The sequence below is a fragment of the Cynocephalus volans genome, chromosome X, assembly GCF_027409185.1.
Source record: "Cynocephalus volans isolate mCynVol1 chromosome X, mCynVol1.pri, whole genome shotgun sequence".
Classification (NCBI taxonomy): Eukaryota; Metazoa; Chordata; class Mammalia; order Dermoptera; family Cynocephalidae; genus Cynocephalus; species Cynocephalus volans.
In genome coordinates this window covers 125,997,683-126,011,869 of record NC_084478.1, presented here as the reverse complement: position 1 = coordinate 126,011,869, position 14,187 = coordinate 125,997,683, and the positions used below count along the sequence as shown (strand labels likewise).

Sequence of the window (14,187 nt, the reverse complement as noted above, 5' to 3'; positions counted from 1 at the left end):
CGACATTGTACACTTTGGCCAACATCTCCTCATTGGCCCCACATTCCTGCCCCTGGTAACCTCTATTCCATTCTCTGCTCCCATGTATTTGAATTTTTTAGATTCCACACATAAGTGAGATTTTGCAGTATTTGTCTTTCTGTGTATGGCTTATGTCACTTAACCTAATGTCCTCTAGGTTCATCCATGTTGTTGCAAATGGCAAGATTACCTTCTCTTTTAAAGGCAAATAATATCCCTGTGTGTGTGTCACATTTTCTTTACCTACATATCCGTCAATGGACATTTATGTTGTTTCCATACCTTGGCTACTGTGAATAATACTGCAGTGAGCACAGGAGCACAGAGATCTCTTTGAGGTACTGAATTCATTTCCTTCAGATAAATACCCAAGGAAGGAGTTTCTGGATCATATGGTAGTTCTATTTTAAATGTTTTGAGGAACCTTCATAATGTTGCCCGCAATGGCTGTACTAATTTACATTCCTACCAACAACCTGCAAGGGTTCCCTTTACTCCACACCCTAATGCTTATCTTTTGTCATTTGGATAATAGCCATTTCAACAGGTGTGAGGTAATCTCATTTTGGTTTTGATTTCAATTTCCATGATAATTAGTGATGTTGAGCATTTTATCATATACCTACTGGCCATCTGTATGCCTTCTTTAGAAAAATGTCTATTCAGATGCTTTGAACATATTAAAATCAGGGCTGTTTTGTTTTTGCTATCAAGTTATGTGAGTTCTATATATATTTTCCATATTAACCCCTAATCAGATATATGATTTGCAAATAATTTCTCCCAATCTGTAGACTGCCTATTCATGTTGTTGATTGTTTCCTCTGCTGTACAGAAGACTTTTAGTTTGATATAATCCCATTTGTCTATTTTTGCTTCTGTAACTTGAGCTTTTGATGTCATATCCAAAAATTCATTGCTAAGGTGAATGTCCTGGAGATGTTTTCCCTATGTTGTGTTCAAAAACTTGTATGGTTTCTGGAGTTACATTTAAGTCTTTAATCCATTTTAACTTAATTTTTGTGAATGGTGTAAGATAATGGTTCAACTTCATTGTCTTGCATGTGCATACCCAATTTTCCCAGAACCATTTATTGAAGAGACTACCTATTCCCATTGTGTATTCTTGGCACCCTTCTCAAAAATTAGTGGACCATATTATGCTTGGGTTTATTTCTGGGTTCTCTATCCTGTTCCGTTGGTCTGTGTGTCTAATTTTATGCCAGTACCATACTGTTTTGATTACTATAGCTTTGTAATATAATTTAAAGTCAGGAAGTTTGATGCTCTAACATTTTTGTTCCTTCTCAAGATTTCTAAGGCTATTTGAGATCTTTTGTGATTTCTTACACACTTGAAAATTTTTTCTATTATGGGCCGGCCCGTGGCTCACTCGGGAGAGTGTGGTGCTGAGAAAATTTTTTCTATTTCTGTGAAAAATGCCACTGGAATTTGGGTAGAGATTACCTTTATGAACTGTGGTATTTTAGTAATATTTATTCTCCAATCCATGAACATTTACTTGTGTCTTCTCCAATTTTTATCATCAATGTTTTAGAGTTTTTAGTGTACAGATCTTTCACCTCCTTGGTTAAATTTATTCGTAAGTATATTCATCTCTGATGCTATCATAAATAGGATTGTTTTCTTTTCATATAGATCATTCTTAGTATAAAGGAATGCAACTAATTTTTACATAGTGATTTTTTATTTTTCTGAGCATATATCTTACATTATTTCTGCACTGGGGTTCACAAAATATTGGTTGCTAGAATTCAAGTTTAGACACAGGGGCTTATTTACCCTTTTAATGAAGGAAAAAGGGTTGGGACTTAAGTAAGCAGAGTTTATGGGAGTCCATTATTTAGACTAAGTAAACAAGAATGGAGTTACTTGAGCTAAATGTCGTGAAGCCAAATTGGCAGTGGGGCAGTTTCCAAAAACTCAGAAGATTCACAGCAACAACACATGAGCCATCATAAGGAAGTTCCGTGTATGTTAACCCTGTAAGGAATTTAACTTTAAAATGATTCTAGAATGCCAATTAAATCTCTAAAGTTTTTGTCAAGTTGTTTTCTAACAGGCTTCAAGTGACTAGGATGTATGGAAATACATGGGTGAAGTAATGAAAGATATGAGTTACTGACATCTGTTTATGCTTACTCACCTTGGTGTTGGCTCTCGGCCTTCAGTGAGAATGGTAGCTCTTCTCTCCCTGGTATAAAGGGGGCACCTTCCTCAAAGGGCAATCCATGTCTTGCCTTTTAGGCAGATCAAGCCTAAAAGAGGATAGAACTCTTCCGGCATCTGTTGAGTCTCAATTGCCTTTAGTTCAAATTAATCCTTATGGCTTATTTAGGTGTAGTGTGTTCCGATCCCCTTTGGAGCAAGCTCAGGTAGGTAATAGAAATAATAAACCTTAAGCAAACAGCCAACCATTTTACTAATATGGAAATCTGAATATTGTAAATATAGTCAGTGGAAATTTATTGTCAATATCAGCAGGGACTTAAAGGTTGGATGTTGATTTTGTATCCTGCAACATTACTGAATTTGTCAGTTTTAACATTTTTTTCATGGACTATTTGGGGTTTTGTACATGTGAAATCATCTCATCTGGAAAGAGACCATTTAACTTTTTCTTGTCCAATTTGGATGCCTTTTTGTTGCTGCTGTTGTCGTTGTTGTGTGCTCTGGCAAGTACTGCCGGTACTATGTTGACTAGTAGTGGTGAGACTGAGCATCCTTGCCTTGTACCAAGTCTTAGAGGAAAAGTTTACAGTTATTCCCCATTGATTATGGTATTAGCTGTGGGCTTTTCATAAATGGACTAAATGTGGAGGAAATTTCCTTCTATAGCTATTTTGTTGAGAGTTGTTATCATGAATGGAAGTTGAACATTTTCAAATATATTTTCTGCATTAATTGAGATAATCAAGTGGTTTTTATCTTTCATTCTGTTAATGTGGTGTATGACATTGATAGAATTCCATATGTTAAAACAGCATTGCATCCCAGGGATAAATCCCATTTGGTCACGTTCTATAATCTTTTTGATGTGTTGTTGAGTTAGGTTTTCTAGTATTTCATTGAGGATTTTTGCATCTATGTTCATGAGAGATAGTAACCTGTAGTTTTCTTTGCCTGTGGCGTCTTTCTCTGGCTTTGGTAACAGGGTAATGCCAGCCTTCTGCAAATATTCCTTCTACTTCTATTGTTTTTAATAGTTTAAGAAGGATTAGTATTAATTTTTCTTTAAATGTGTGGTAGAATTCAGCCATAAATCCATCTGGTCCTGGCCTTTTCTTTGCTGGAAAGGTTTTGGTTACTGTTTCAGTCTTTTTATTTGTTACTGGTTTGTTCAGGCTTTCTATTTCTTCTTGACTCAGTCTTGGTAAGTTTTATGTTCCTGGGAATTTGGTCATTTCTTCTAAGTTATCCAATTTCTTGTTGCAAAATTGTTAATAATAGTCCCTTGTGAACCTTTTGATTTCTGAGATATCTATTGTAAAGTATCTCCTTTCATCTCTGATTTTGAGGGGACATTTTTCTTGGTTGCTCTAGCTAAGGTTTTGTTGATTTTGTGTATTAAAAATAAAACTAAATTCAGGTGATATTTTTATTTATATATAGTTTTCCTGTCTTCTACTTGATTTATTTCTACTCTGATCTTTATGACTTTCTTCCTTCTGCTAATTTTGTGTTTAATTTGTTCTTTTTCTAGTTCTTTGAGACATAAAGTTAGATTACGTGAGATTTTTCTTCTGTTTTAATGTAGGCTTTTAGTGCTAAAAGCTTTCCTCTTAGGACTATTTTTTCTGCATCCTATAAGTTTTAATAAGTTCTGCATTCATTTACTTATGTCTCAAGATATTTTTCAAACTTCCTCTGATTTTATGTTTGACCCAGTTGTTGTTCAAGAGTGTGTATTTTATTTTCTACATATTTATGAATTTTTCCATTTTCTTGCTATTATTGACTTGTAGTTGTATTCCATTATAGTCATAAAAGATATGTGGCATGATTTGACTTCTAAAGTTCATTAAGACTTGTTTTTTGTCTTAAATGTGATGTATCCTAGGGAATGTTCCATGTGTGCTTAAGAAGAATTAAGTAACCATGCTGCTCTTGGGTGAAAAGTTCTGTATATGTCTGTTAGGTACATTTGTTCTATAGTGTTGTTCAAGTTTGCTGTTTCTTTACTAATTTTTCTGACTGGGCATTTTATCCATGATTGTAAACGTGGTATTGAAGAGTCGTGCTATTATTGTATTGTTTAATTTGTCCATTCCGATTTGTCAATTTTTTTATATATTTAGGTTCTCTGATGTTTGGTGCCTATGTAGTTACAATGTTTATGTATTCCTGTTGAATTGACCTTTTCTATCATTATATAATAATCTTCTTTGTATCTAGAGAAAGTGTTTGACTTAAAGTCTACTCTGTCTAATACTAGTACAGCCACTCCTGCTTTCTTCTGATTGCTATTTGCATGAAATATTTTTTGCCTTCACTTCACTTTCACCCTTTGTATGTATGTGAATCTAAAGTGAGTTCTTGAGAACAACATACAGATGAATCTTGGCTTTTGTTTTCTATTCGTTCAGCCACTCTGTAATCTTTTTACTGGGAACATTAGTCCATTTACATTTAAAGTAATTACTGATAGGCTAGGATTTACTATTGCCATTTTGTTATCTGTTTTCTGTTTTTCTTATAGTTCTTTTGCTCCTCTGTTTCTCTCTTCCTGTCTTCCTTAGCGTGTGGGGGGGGATTTGTATTTTTTTTCTTTTATGTAACTTCTATAAACATTTTATTTGTGATTACCAAAGGGCTTGTGTGAAATATATTATAGTAATAACAGTCTATTTTAACCTGATAATAAAGTTGATACAAAATAGCAGATATGTAGGATGAGAACGTCTAGAGATCTAATGTACAACATGAGAGCTATACTTAATATTGTACTGTACTTGGAAATTTTGCTAAAAGAGTAGATTTTTAGGTGCTCTTGCCACGTACACACACACACACACACACACACAATGGAGTGTGAGATATGTTCATTTGCTTTACTATAGTAATCTTTACACTATTTCTATGTATATCAAAGCATCATGTTGTAGACCTTAAACATATATAATAAGTTATATTTAAGTCTTACAGCAGGGGACCTGATGAGCTAGTGTGGACAGGCAACCTTGCCTTTCAGAGCCCTCTAGTGTTTTTGGGGCCCCAGGCCAGGCACATCAACCTGCTGTGCATGTCCCAGGTTGTAACACCAATGCTGGTTTCCAGTTGTGCGGCCGAGGGTTGCATTATGTGGCTAGTGGCACTGGCCAGCAGGCTGCTGGACAAGCAACGGCAGTCCCACAGGCAGAGCCAGAGCACCCCAGCCTCGCATCGCCTGCATCTTGCTGCCCAGCCTGTGGGAGACTATAGCCCCGCAAACTCATGCTGCCATAAGGCCCTTCCTACCTGTGGCCTGGTTGGTTAGCATGTTGATGCAAACTGCCTTTTGCCACAGCTGCAGCCATGGCCTACAGGTAGGACCAGCATCCTGATCCCTGAAGCCAGTTCAGAATGGCCACATAAGCGTTCTAAACACTAGTGCTTGCGCAGACCCGGAGGACGATGTGGACGGCAAGAAAATAAAATGAAGAGAGGATTTCTGGCTTCAAATTTAAATGCTGACAGATATATGAGGGTGATGCCTCAGCCGGTAGCAAGCCTGGCCCAAGTATTGCTAAGGACAGCACAGGCAGTTGGCATGGGCAGAGATGAAGGGCAGACTGGCAACAGCACACGGATATGCACACCGCACACAGTGACATAAAGTCCGAGAGGACGTGATTGTGCTCTCCAACCATAAGAAGCCTTCGAATCTGAGAGTGAATGTGCTGACCAAGGTGGCCTTGATGGAAACAAGCAATGAAGCCCTCATCAAAAGTAGTCCTGAAGGATGAGAAAGGATGATCAAGCAACTGATAGAACAATTAAGATCAGAGGAAGCAAAACTCATCTTGTTGAAAAACTTGCCACAGAGTCAAATGCAGAAGGAAGCCACCGCCCAGAAGCCCATATGCTCCGCTGGGAGCACCGTGACCACCCGTCCTCTGCTTGTGCAGGGCACCCAAAACATTCCTGCTAGCAAGCCGTCACTTCTGACCTCTTCAACTTGAATGCCGGGCAGCATGATCCCGCTTCTGCTGGTCCGGGAAGGGCAGCAGGCACCCTCAATGCTGGTGCTGCAGGTGACCTCACAGGTGGTCATGGCCCCACTCGTCAGGGGATCCCAGCAAATCCACAACATCAAACAACATTCTAGCATGGGACACTGCCCCTCCTCCTGGACCCCAGGGTGTCCATGCCCAGAGTGCCAATTCAGGTATAGAGAGTCATCCAGCAAGGGCTTATCCGTGTCGCCAACGTCCCCAACACCATTCTGCTCATCAACATCCTGCAGCCCTCCTCAGCGTCATTAAAGTGTTCACGACCAACTCCGCTCAGACCAACTCCACCTCCACCAGCGTGGCCTCCATGATCACCTCCACTGAGTCTCCAGGCAGCCAAGAGGTGGCCGCCGAGCTCGAGCTGTGCAAACAGCTAGAGAAGATGCTGCTTGAGATTCCCCCTCCCAAGCCCCTCACCCCAGAGATAAATTTCCTGCCCAGTGCTGCCAAGAAGTTCGTCTACCTAGTTGGCCTGGAGGAAGTGGTGCAGAACCTACTGGAGACGCAAGCAAGCCGGATGTTGGCCGCCCTTGTGCTGTCCCAGGAACCTTCCATGTGCGTGTACTGCAAGATGGCCTTCGCAAGCCGCAAGGGCGGGGCCATCATGTGCGAGAACAGGCGCTCAAGGTGGAGGGCACTAGCTGGCTCAAGGCCACCTTTGTGAAGGCGCTACAGCGGGAGCGTGCGATCAAGCAGCGCCTCCTGCAGCAGGACGCCGCGCCTGCCACCGCGCTGCACCCACACTGAAGCAGCTCATAAAACCCCACTGTAAGTTGGTGCTCGGCTCAGGAGAGGCTCGCGACTGGAGTAACAGAGCTCTGCTACTGGCCTCCAGCCAGCTGTCCTGGGGCTCAGGCACGATGACCCATGGTGTCCTGTACACGTTTAGCCAGTCCCCAAACTGCAAAACACGGCCTTGGGCACGGCCCTGGTCAGGAGGACTGGCAGACATTCCAAGAGAGCCTTGAGCGCCGGAAGGGGCAGCACCGCCTCCACCTGGAAGAAGACGTCCCTGAACACCCAGTACCCTTGCGTTTGTCCCCAGAGTTTGGCAGTACCCAAGACGTCCTCGGCCGTGGACCGCCAGCGAGAGTACGTCCTTGATGTGATCCTGCCACGCTCCACCCTCCAGTCAGCCACGTGGGATAGTGCCAGCCAGGACCGGTGGAGGACAGGCTCCCTCCTCACTGTTACCTGGCCCCGGTCTGGAAGGACACACTGTGCCGCCCTCCACTGTGCTCACCCTACAGAGTGAGTGACGGCCGTTCTGCACAAGCGACACCTCGATTCTTGGCTGCAAAGTCTCTTCGCGGCTGGGAGATGCTGCTTCACAGGCAGACGAGGATTACAACTGGGGGACCTTTCCACGGGGCTTTCTTCCTCGATCTCTTTCCCGTTACTTTGCCTAACACCAGCAGTCAAGTGGACCTCCGGGGCTGGTTCTGCCCCAGGCCGCCTCCTTTTGCCCCCAGCAGGGCGCAAGGGAGGCTCACCGTGGACACTGTGACAGGTCTGAGCAAGGCTGGTTCCCCGGGGCTCCTGACTCCAGCAAGGCGTTTCCTTTTGTTTTTGTTTTTCCCTGTCTTCGGCCCCCAATCTGTGGCTGCGTCTCTTCATGGCAAACTCTAGGTTGAAAGATTTTTGGTTTCTTTAAGCACCTCATGATGATGGAGTTAAAAGTAAACCGAGCAGACCCGGGGTCTCTGTTGTGCACACGTAGTCCCGGCCGCCCCCGTGCGCTGGAGGGTGGGCGGCCGCGGCTACATGAACCCTACGAGTGGCAGAGGCAGGAAGCGCCAGCGCAGCCTCGCTCCTGCCAGAAAGCCTCCCTTGCTGCGCCTTCCTGAGACCCCCCAACCCCCCAGGCTCAACTGAAGAACAAACTGAAATCCAGACCCGGCCAGAGAGTAGGGATCCCAGAAGCTGCGCGCTGCCCACAACGGAGGGAGGAGAGAATCCGCAGCGACGCCCTGAAGCCTGGCCAGGAAGTCGGAGGGGAGGGTTGCTGTGTGGTTTTTTCTTGTGCGGCTACTGGTGGTGGTTTACTGTATTTTTTTTTTTCCTTTTCTTTTCCTATTCATTTTGATGGACACAGTCTTAGGCCACCCTGGCCTGCGTTGCTCTCTGGTGACCTCGCACAGTTGCGTCTGGGCTGGGAGGCGCCGTCCAGGTGTGCGGTGAGCTGCTCCCCCAGACTGAGGATTTCTGTTTGGGTCTAGCTAGCTAGAGCCTTTCCTTAAAGCTGAGGTTGCTGGCAGGGCTCGCTTTCACACTTCCTCCCCCTACCCCACCCCCTTTAGTGTCTACAGAAATGTTTTGTAAAGGATCAGGTCCTCTTTTAGTTTGGGGTTTTTTTTTTTTTTTTTTTCTTTCTTTCCCCTCCCACTCTCTAAAAAGCAGGTCCACATCGCTTCTCGGCCTTTTGGCCAAGATCATGTGTAGTATCTATTCTCATCAGTTTAATATCTGATCCGTCCTGTATCGGAGGACAGTATATTAAATGGATTTTGGGAGCAGGGACATGGAACGGGAGCTTGCTCCGTCCAGTCCACGCATCGGCCTGGTATGGCAGTGTCTCCAGGCACAGGTGCACCCCCTTGGGGACATAAACACTGGTCACGCAAGATCAGAGACGGTGGGGAGAGGGGGGTTGCAGTCCCTCCGCCTGGCGAGGGCTAGACTCGAGGGAAGCTGCTTCGCGTGTGGCCTGATCCTCTTCTGTCCGCCGTGAGAGGGAGGCTGGCGGGGTCCCGCCGAGCGCTGCGTGCCCGCCTAGAACCGGGGGGCCCTTTGACCGGCTGCCATCGCCGTCGTCAGGCTCTCCACAGCCCTTTTTCCCATCTTTTCTTTCACTTCGGAGGCCCCGTCTGTCCCCGTCTGTCCCCTCTCTGCGTCTTCTACAAATGTTCTCTTAATATTCTTGCGCATACCTGGCTCTTTCCCAAGGACGTGGCTTTCCCTTCCGCTTTCTCAGGGGCTGTCTCTTCTCTGCCACATGCCTCATCCTGTACTACCTGGGTGGGGAGCACGTGTACTTGCTGCTTCTTTCTGCTTCCCATAGCCTTCATAAAAAATAATAAATAAATAAATAAAAACCAGTTCCACGATGAAAGGCAGAAGTCGTTCTGTGTCTACCGCCAACTGGTCCAGCTCCATGCATAGTGAGGGCGTCGGGTGTCCATGCACAGGTGTACGTCCATGTGAGAACTGGGTCCCTCTGTCCCCCAGTGCAGCTCCAGTCCTGTTTTTCTGTTGATGCAGTTAGGGACTTTAATTTAAAATCCTTAATTTGTAGGCCTGCCTTCTTCAAACAAAACTGCTACAGCATTCCAATAAAGGCTCACTTAACCCACTTGAAAAAAATAAAAAGTAAAAAAAAAAAAAAATGTTACAGCAGATTAAAACGGAAATTCAACATACCAAAACTTATGGAGTTCTGCAAAAGTAGTTCAAAGATGAAAGTTTGCAGTGATAAACTCCTACATTTAAAAAAAAAAGGAGGCCTTAAAATAATGTCCTAACTTTGCACATGAAGGAACTAGAAAAAGAAGAAACTAAGCCCAAAGTTAGCAGGAAGAAGGAAATAATAAAGATTAGAGTAAAAATACAGAGAAGAAAAAAGATCTAAAAGCTTGACAAAACTAAAAATCGGACTTTTGAAAATACATACAATTGACAAACTTTTAGCTAACCAACAAAAAAGAGAGAGGACTCAGTCAAAATTATAAATTAAAAAGAAGACATTACAACTGCTACAACAGAAATACAAAGTACTATGAGATTATTATGAATAACTGTATGCCAACACAGTGCATAACCTAGAATATAATGGATAAATTCCTAGGAGCATGCACCCTACCCAGACTAGGTCATGAAGAAATTTAAAATGTTAACAGATCACTGAGAAAGGAGATTAAGTCATTCATCAAGAAATTTCCAACAAAGAAAAGCCCAAGACCTGATGGCTTCACTGCTGAATTCTATGAAACATTTAAAGAATTAATGCCAGTTTTCCTCAAACTCTTCCAAAAAATGGAAGAGGAGAAAACACTTTCTATCTTATTCTATGAGGCCAGCATTACCCTGACATCAAATCCAGACAAGGACACTACACGAAAAGAAAATTACAGCCCAATCGCTGTGATGAAAATAGACAGAAAAACCCTCAAATATCAGCAAACCGAATGGAACTGCACAGTGAAATGTTCACACACCATGGTGAAGTAGGACTTATCCCTGGGATGCAGGAGTGGTTCGACATATGCAAATCAGTAAGAGGCATATACCACATCAACAGAGTGTAGGACTACAATCATATGACCATCTCCGTGGATGCAGGAAAATCATTTGAACATCATGAAAATCATTTGAAATCGTGTGAACGGCCTTTCACAATAAAAACTTTCAACAAAATAAGTATAGAAGAACAGTACCTCAGAATAATAAAGGCCAGATAGGAAAAGTCAAACGCATAGAATCCAAGTGCAGAATGGTAGTTGCCAGGGGCTCAGGTGTGGGGGAAATGGGGAGATGTTGGTTAAAGGCTACAACCTTTCAGTGACAAGATGCGTAAGTTTTGGGGATCTAATGAACAGTATGGTAACAATAGTTAATAAAGTTTTGTTTACTTGAAATTTCATAAGAGTAGGTCGTACATGTTCTCAGCACACACACAAAAATAACTGTGTGTGGTGATGGATGTGCTAACTTCATTGTGGTAATCATTTCCTAGTGCATATGTATATCAAATCACCACGTTCCGTACCTTCAATATAGACCATTTTATTTGTCAATTACACCTCAATAAAGCTAGAAAAAATAAAATATAAGAGCTTACACACAAAAAACCAAATGACCTGTTTAAAAAAAAAAGACATAAGAATGTCATGATGACGTTAGGTTAGACAAAAATTAATAAAGCAGGACAGAAAATTTTTTAATTACAGCAGTGTTTCCGTTTTACTTCTGACTGAAATCTATTCCCAATTATTAATTGCTGCCCATTTCCATTTAAATATCTCAGTCACTTATCTACAGTGGAGATCTAACCCAGAAAAAAAAAATCTAAACCTGCCTTTTAGACAGGGAATCTCTTCTCCATTTACTTCAGTTAACTACAGCACAGAGTAATTTTTAAAATATAAATTAAGATCTTAAATTATTTTAAAACGGAACTAAATTTATAATCAGGATCCGTGCACCGCAGGGACCACGCACGACCCTGCCCCAACGCCCCAGGTGACATGGAGGAGGGGGCCAGGGCCACGCACGGCCGCCAACATGTGACCGTAAGGGGCCGGGTAGTGATGCCTGTTTGTCGGGTAAGGGCCCCCAGTTTCATGCTACCGCTGCCCCCGACACCCCATCCCCCTTCTCTGTGTGCCAGGCAGTGCTGTGCGGGGCTGTCTCTAGGCCTCTGTGCCCACCATCGCTGTCGGAAAATGAGTCAGCCACAGAGGATGGCACCTGCGGGCACAGACAAGGAAGTCAGCGACCTCGTGGACGTTAGCGTGATGTTTCTGCTGCCTGTGGCGAGTGGGAAGGGCCTGCCCACCTCCTTGAAGGTGAGCGGTTTGGAGGTTCGGGTCTCCAGGACACACCCAGCTCGGGTTCCTGGGGCACCAGCAACCAGAACAGTTCCCCCTTTGACCCTAGCCCCACCTACAGTGAAGGACCCACTTGGGTGAGTCCCACGACATTCCTGGGACCTGAACTTGGAGGCGACGGCGGTGAGCAGAATGCCTATGCCACTTTCAGGAGAGACGCAGGTGTTGGCAAATTGACTCAGGCTGGCTTCCTGCCGGGCAAGCTGGCCCTCAGCAGCCTCAGGCCACTGTCCCCTTTGGGCATCAAGGGTAACTCCCAGTACCTACCCCGGCAAACCTCAGTGGAGAGCCGCCGACAGCAGCCTGGAGTCCGCCAGGGCGGGCGGGCTTCAGGCCATGCTGGGCAAAAGCTGGTCTCCCCTGCCCCTCCCGCCAGGCCCGTAGCTCAGTGAGCTGTGGCAGTGTGTTTGGTCGCTTGCACCAGCACCAGCGCGTGGGCTACCAGCTGCAGGGAGCAGAGGTGAACGGCAGGCTTCGAGTTGTGTCCACCTTCTCCTTGGCCCTCAGGGCCACCTACAGCAGCATCTCCACCAACGGGCCATCAGCGGACCAACAGCCTCGTGGGCTCCTGCGGGACCACAGCCTGCGGCTTCACTACTCCCTTGGGAAGGCTCTGGCCTCCACCTACTCCCTGGATGATTCCAACAATAACTTCTCCTCTAGCCCCTTGACCCCCGGGAGCTCCCCAGAGTGCTGGCAGGAACACCGCAGTGGCCCCAAGCAGGAGCTCTCTGTGCCTTAAAGCCCAGCTGTGATGGGGTCCCCACAGCCTGAACAGGATGTTGGACCACCGGGACGAAAGCATCCACGTGGTCCATGGCAGGGCGTGCAAAGTGCACGGGCTGCTGCACAGCCACAGGACGCTGGCCACGGGCTCTGCAGGCCCCCTGCTGCAGGGCGAGCGGCATCCTGGCCTGGTGGGAGGCGCCCATTCCGAGGAGGGCCTCGCAGGCAGTGTCGGCCGCCTGCCATCGCAGCCTACCCAGCTAGCCCAGCGCCCTCCCTGAGCGCTCCCGCCTCCTACAACGGACTGGGCGAGGGGTGCCGCGGCGGGTGCCAGCGCAATCAAGCGGGAGGAGAGGGAGGACGAGGAGAACACGTCGGTGGCTGACAGCTCGGAGGAGGAGAAGGAGTCGAAGGCCCCCGGACACGGACGAGCCCAGATGAGGACGACCTTCTGCGCCCAGAGCAGATGGCCGAGTGGGAGAAGGAACGGCCGGTTGACCAGTAACCCCCATGAGCCGCTGGGGATCAGAGACAACGAAGAAGCTTTTAAGGAGCTGGGGCGCATGTGCCAGCTGCACCTCAACGGTGAGAAGCCCCAGACCAACCTGCTCCTCCTGCATCAGGCCTTGTCGTTCATCCTCAAGCTGGAGCAGCCAGGGCCAGAGAGGAATTGGAACCCCAAAGTGGCCTGCTTGAAGCGGTGAGAAGAGGAGAAAATGTCAGGCGTGGTGAGGCAGCAGGGCAGGGATTTTCTGGTCCTCTAAGGTTTCGCTGCAAATCCGGTTAACGTGAGGTTGTATCTGAACCCGAGCACAAGGTAGGGAGACAGGACTAGCATAGGCGGTGGAGCCAGATAGATTTGAATGTGGAGCCTGGTCACTAAGCGGAGATGCAGACACAGGAGGGTGCTGAGCCGCCTGCTGATGCATGGAAGGTACCGGGGTCCTATTATGAGGCTGGGCTGCAGCTGCAAGGGGGACCAAAGTTCAGGCACGTCCTCATAGGTTCAATTGCCACAATCCAGGGCAGATAACTTTGAGGTTTCTGGTCTCACTCTTAATTTAGCGGCTGCACAGGTCATCACTGGTACCGGGGATCTGCTCTTCACCTGAGGTGCAACGACAAATCTCGTTGTCCTTTTGGACCTGCTATGGCTCTTTTTAGTGCAGTTCCTCATTCAGCTGTTGATAGTGGCTGAATAGTGTAGGCCCTTTACCTTTTGGGGGTTTAATTCAGGGGACGATAATTTTTGCAGGGCTTTTGTCCTTACACTCCCTTGAAGGGATCTTAAGTTTCACGGATGTCTTGGGCCCCTGTAAGGACAACTGGAAGATCACAGATGGGCAATGGTTTGGGGAAGACGGTGGAGAAGGGATGGGAACAGGGGCTTCCTGAGAATGCGTGTGGGCTGAGGGGGTTCTACCAGGCGAGGACAGAGTAGGAGTCTTGGGAGAAAGGAGTCAAGGAGAAGACGAGAAGGATCTTGGGTGGTCATCTCACCTTGCCCTTTCCTCTGGACTTGGGTGGAGAGGGGTTCTTCCTCTTCTTCCCTGATTTGGTGTTTCCGGTGAGCTGTGCTTTCCTGGTCTCCTTTGCCATGT

At 45.9% G+C, this 14,187-nt stretch overlaps 1 non-coding gene and 2 pseudogenes across 1 annotated transcript; all 3 read left to right on the top strand.

Annotated features, from left to right (window-relative positions):
• The first annotated feature begins 5,341 nt into the window (after window positions 1-5,341).
• Window positions 5,342-7,883, top strand: LOC134368339 (transcriptional repressor p66-alpha-like; annotated as a pseudogene).
• Window positions 7,884-8,660: 777 nt separating this feature from the next.
• LOC134368864 (U2 spliceosomal RNA) lies at window positions 8,661-8,852 on the top strand. The gene has a single exon (XR_010022552.1). It is a non-coding gene; the product is annotated as a U2 spliceosomal RNA (small nuclear RNA).
• Window positions 8,853-11,695: 2,843 nt separating this feature from the next.
• On the top strand, window positions 11,696-13,350 carry LOC134368337 (transcription factor E2-alpha-like; annotated as a pseudogene).
• The last annotated feature ends 837 nt before the right edge of the window (window positions 13,351-14,187 follow it).